The sequence below is a fragment of the Schistocerca cancellata genome, unplaced genomic scaffold (assembly GCF_023864275.1).
Source record: "Schistocerca cancellata isolate TAMUIC-IGC-003103 unplaced genomic scaffold, iqSchCanc2.1 HiC_scaffold_1075, whole genome shotgun sequence".
Taxonomy (NCBI): domain Eukaryota; kingdom Metazoa; phylum Arthropoda; class Insecta; order Orthoptera; family Acrididae; genus Schistocerca; species Schistocerca cancellata.
This window is the reverse complement of record NW_026047074.1, coordinates 235001-241000: the sequence shown is the minus strand read 5'-3', so window position 1 is coordinate 241000 and position 6000 is coordinate 235001.

Below are 6000 nucleotides of genomic sequence, written 5' to 3'. Positions count from 1 at the left end.
GCCATAGATACTGGAAAACGGTAACCACCTTCGCTTCCAGGCACGCGGTACGAGCATAAGACAGGGTTTCCAGTACATGGAGCTGGAACAACGGTTCTGCTCACGTGGTCCGCTGTGTTGTGAAGACAAAAACAGATAAATAAATAAATAAATAAAGGAAACCGCAGGAGAGAAGACTTGTTGTGACGTCAAGACTGTTTAATAGAACGACTCGGCGGCCTACTAACTATTTCTTTGGGGGGGGGGGGGGGGGGGGGGTTTCAAGCTAACCCATTTGCTGATTTCGTCTTTCAGCAAAACCGTTAAGAATACACAAATACCGACCGTCTGGGAAGGTGTTGGCTACGCAGCGTTCGTCTACAGAAACAACTCGTTAATAATAATATGGACCCAGTTTTAAGGTTCGTCCTCTGTAAAATTGTCTCGTTGCTTTAATTTTTAAAAAGACATTGGTTCTACTATCTTTTTAGACCATTTACGAAAAGGAATACCTATTTACTATAGACTGTGGATGACAATCGGGTAGAGAAACCTGTTATTATTGTTACTATTTGATAAACACTGTGCATCACATCATAATGGAAAAAGAAAAACATAATTTGAAATAAAGGCATTTATTTATTTATTTTTTATTGTCCGCAGCCCGTGGTCTTGCAGTAGCGTTCTCGCTTCCCGCGCATGGGACTAAAAAAATTTAGGTACAACTTCCAAATGTAGTTTTCCTTTCTACGCTTCGGGAAACAAATTTTTTCATGACATCCACAAGATCAATTTTTCCAGTCCTGTCTTGATGAATATAGAAGAGGGGTAAAGGGGTGAGTCTCGATTGAGTCAACGTTGATCTGAGACAAGGTTTAAATCGTATCAAAGCGCTGAATGACTTCTGAGGATGGTGACGGTACAGGAACTGTCAGAACCAGAATGATGAGGCAAATAACTTCCTGGACGAGTTCTTTAAGCCTAACAGGTTCAGCGGTAAGTTTTCTTCCAATAGAGGGTACGTTACATGGTTGTATACCAGTCGCAATGTTTCGCTTCATTTCGAGCTGTGCAGAGATCCTGTCCAGTTTGAAGTATGTTGTATTTACTCAAAGCAATTCTCCCAAACGTCGTGTAGATAGGGGACATCTTTGGGAGAACTTAATAGCCATCGCTTCAAGATGGGATAATCTCTCTAAATCCTCTTGGTTGCCCCTCGATAATATTTTTCAGAATGAGATCAAGAATTTCGAACGAATCCTTTCTAAAATTTCTTTCTGAAGACAATTTTTAGGGAACAGATGGTGTTTCTGTGTGTTGCAATTTGGCTCGAATTTTTCTTCGCTGTGAGATATTTGTGTGTTTCATATTTAGGCCTTAGAATAATTTTTGGATTTCTCTAACAGCATGCCATATGGTTCTGTAGTTGGGCTTGCAGGAGCCAGTTTCAGAACCTCTACAAAATGTTTCACTCTGGCTGCATTAAAATTTGTATTCCGTGGGGATCTGACCAGTTCTCACACAATCCAGACGCTTCCGTTGCTACTGTTACACAGCGTGATCAAAAGTCCTTTGACACCTGCCTGAAAAGGACTTTAAAGTCCATCGGTAATGCTGGAATTCAATGTAGTGTTGGCCCACCGTTAACCTGATGACAGCTTCCACTCTCGCAGCCATAAGTTCAGTCAGGTGCTGGAAGGTTTCTTGGGGAATGGCAGCCCATTCTTCACGGAGTGCTGCACTGAGGAGAGGTAACAATGTCGGTCGGTGAGTCCAGGCACAAAATCGGCGTCCCAAAGGTGTCCCAAAGGTGTTCTATAGGATTCAGGTCAGGACTCTGTGCAGGCCAGTCCATAACAGGGATGTTATTATCGTGTAACAACTCCGCCACCGGCCGTGTTCGATCCTGTTGAAAGATGCAATCGCCATCCCCGAATTGCCCTTCAATAGTGGGAAGCAAGAAGGTGGCCGGGTACTTTTGATCATTGTGTATATAAAAATAGTTTCAAACTCTTCGGGCCGCTTCACATAGCCCCGCAGGACTGATCTTTTGTCTCTAAAGTGAGCTCGGTACGTTCAGTGTTTCGGTCATAGTTTTACCTCAAATATGTCAATTTCACTTTTACAGCCCATCGGGTGGGACACATCGTGTATGCAGATGTTGTGAACGTCTGATTCCGTCTTTCGGTTTTGCTGATTCTAGAATTATATGTGAAGCGTCTTTCGCAGTTACTAGTACATCGCACAATGGATGACAACTTCTTGAAACAATGAATGCTGCAGTGGATATAACAACGCTTTGGCCGGTCTTGAAGGGTTTTCTTCACCCCTTGTTCCGCCGAGACATATTAGCTGCACAATCGTAGCAGTGGGCGCGTAAAAACTCAATTTTAGTGACAGCCCTAAAAGGATGTCTTTAATCGTAGTTACCAGCGTTTTTGCCTTGGAGTCCGACGGACTGCATAACCCCAGAAAAAGTTTTTATTTCAAACGTGTCAGGGTGAACACTATGTACACGAAGAGTGCCAGCCAATTTCGTCGTTTATTCTGTTCTAATTCTGTAGAAAGGCGAATTTTTTATTTGCTGCACATTTCCTTGCTGGATCGTGGGAGCCATAATTTCCAGTACTTCGTTTTGTATCGCTGGCGGCAACCAAGGATTATGGCGTTTTCAGCCATATCTTCAGTTCTGGCCCATCTTGCTTCCTATCATCTAGAAGTGCCATGAAGTTTCCCAGAGACTGTTTCAAGACCTCTGTGTGTTTCCCATTCGACCCAGGAACCTGAGTGAGCTGATAATTACTAGCAGAGCGGTTCTAGCTTCACCCTGATCGGTCAGCAGACATCTGACACGACCAGTAACAGGTGTCCTGTTTTCATGTTGCCGAGTAATTGCTCGAGACCCTCGGTGGAAAAGACTTCTCGTGATCTTGAATTTTTCTACGGATGTTTGCAGTTACAGAAAAGTTCTTTAAGAAAAGCTGACTCTTTTGGTATTCTATTCTTCACTAAGTGGATGGACCGAATGCAGTCATAGCAGATACCACTGCCACTCTTTTCTTTGTAATGTAGCCACGGATAAGCCACATACCATTCCGATTTACAATATCTTTTATTGCTTCGTGCAAACTTACGCTTGTTTGCTGGGTGAAATTTTGTTTAAAGAACAGGTATACTTGAAGTAGAACCCATTGTTTCCATGTGAGAGTGCATGTTTGGTAGTCCTGCGCCACAACTTTTATGTCCATCGCCTCTACCTCATTGTATGTGTCGCAAGTAAGAGGGATCATTGTAAACGTTAGTCAACATCTTCACTAGTGTCCAAAATCAAAGCAAGGAACGGAAATTTTTCAAGGTTGCCTTTATTTTGCCACAAAACTGTAAAAAAGACAGTAAAATGGAAACAGTGTAAAGAACACAGGACGTAGTCAACTGCAACATGGATAGTAGACAGAAATGATTTTCGTTTTTTCCAACTTGACGGATTTGCTCGCATTCTGACAACTGGTTAGCGTGCTCAGTAGGGGGTGTGACCTCCTCTGGCGCAAATACGGGCCTGACAACGACGGACAGCTGTGAATGACGTCACCAATCTCGTGTTGAGGCGACAACGCCCTTTGTGCCTGCAGAGCTGCTCCCAAGTCTGCCAGAGCGGCCAGTGGACGCAGCCTGTTTCCTTATTGCGTCCCAGACTCGAGTCGGGAGAGCGAACTGGCCGCGGCACGCGTGCAGCATCTTCAGTTTCCGTGAGAAACACCAACCGCGTGTGCTCAGAGAGGTCGGCCATCATCGCTCATCGAGACAGTCTGGGCACACCGCAGCTCGCAGCAGCCTCGCCTGAGATTCCGAGCTCTCCTCACAGCAGTTAAGCCGCGCTGGTTCACGCGTACGAGTTCCTGAAGAGGTGTTGGAATGGTCAACACAGTCCCTGCCCACACCACCAGGGATCTCTTTCCGCAAGGTTTGGGTCCCAGCACCGTGTCCCACGTGCCCTCCACATGCGAATCCGCCGAGAATCTCTCTCCACCAAGTCGGGACTCTCGTGTGGAAAGAACATTGGCCCACTGTTCTACGTCTAGGTGGCGTGTTCACAGCTCCACTCTAGACTTTCCCTTCTGTGAACACAGGCAGGAGGAAACTCACGTGGCAAATAACATGTTTTCTTTGTGTTCAATGAGGAACTGCCGAGTAAAGCACTGTATTTGTGTGTTTGACATTCAGCTTTCAGTTGTTAAATCAATTCAAGATAAACTGGGCAATGTTCGTACCGTTAAATGTAACATTTGTCATGAAACGTGTATGAAATTACAGAGAATTCAAATCTCGTCTAATGTGTACGAATGCTTCTCAATGACTGTTTAACGTGCAAGAATGAAGCCGCCTCGCAGTATGTTACGACTTCTTGCCGGAAGCGACTGTATATTAATTGCTTCTGTTTTTGCGGCAAGTTTTATTCTAAGCATTGACTTGCATTATAGCATTGTACTTTCCTTTCATAAGCTAACGATTGGCGTTAATATACGGCGCGTATCAAAAAGTATCGTCCGGTTTAAAAAATCGTAACTATTATGTTATTTGAGATGTGTGTGTGAACAACGTACTGTTGCAAAGAGCAAACTCGTAGTTTTACATGGTTCCCGCCAGGTGGTAGCAGTGTGCGCCGACTTCAGTTCAAATAAAAATGGTGTCCGGATAACAGAAAGCGTTTCGTGTTCTGCGTTTTGCACAGTGCGGGTCAGTAATACCGGTTCAGCGTGTCTTCCGTACTAGCAATGTTGTGGATCCTCCTACAGCACAGAGCGTTAGACGATGCCGTGAACAATTCTGAGGAACAGGTTGTTTGTGTCGCAGCAAATCGCCGGATCGTCCCCGAATGTCTTTGACAAGGACGTCTAACGCATCCGCCATAGCTTCACAAGGAGTCCGCAGAAATCCGTTTCCCATGCAGCTCGATAGCTATACATGGCCCCGATGTACGCCTGGCGTTTGTTGCGCCGACATCTACGCATGAAACCACACAAGTCAGCTGCTGCAAGCTCTTCGTGAAGGTGATTTCTAAATCTGAGGTTCACTGACTGATGGATTCGCTCCCCACATGATTCAGCCTTGCTTTACTGGCCTCCCAAGGTCTCCGGACCTGACCGCATGTGATAATTTATTTTTTTTTGGGGGGGGGGGGCTTACAAAAGACATGTATATGTGCCTCCGTTACCAATAACAATGAAAGAAGTGAGACATTGCATAACTTAAATTGCATCCGGATTCAAAACAAAATTCGGAATGCAGATTTATATTGACGAGAGTAACGTTTCGGGGAGTCTGCTTTTTCGCTCTTCCCTGGGGGTCAGTGTGAGACTCCGATGCACCACAGCAGGTTTACTGTTACCCTTCAACCATCGCATTGACGATGAAACACTTAAATTGCATATGGATTCAATACAAAATTCACAATGCGGATTTATATTGACGAGAGTAACGTTTCGGGGAGACTGTCTTTTGGCTCTTCCCTGGGGGCCCAGTGTTAGACTCCGATGCACCACAGCAGGTTTACTGTTACCCTTCGACCATCGCATTGACGATGATACACAGAAATTGCATCCGGGTTCAATACAAAATTCGCAACGCCGATTTATATTGACGAGAGTAACGTTTCGGGGAGTCTGTTTTTTGGCTCTTCCCAGGGGCTCAGTGTTAGACTCTGATGCACCACAGCAGGTTTACTGTATCCCTTCGACCATCACTTTGACGATGAAACACAGAAATTGCATCCGGAATGAATACAAAATTCACAATGCAGATTTCTGTCAACAGTAGTACCGTTTCGAAGGGTATGTACAGTCGTGGACAAAACGAGCGAGACCCCTCGCCTTTTCGTTATGCTGATCCGCACGGCTTTAAAGTCTGCTACACAGCATAACAGGCAAGGCGACGAAGTGCTACCAACATACTATGCACAGGCGTGTAATTGACAAACTATCTGAACTTTTTTAGGCTGTTTTCAATAATTTGTAAGACTATATT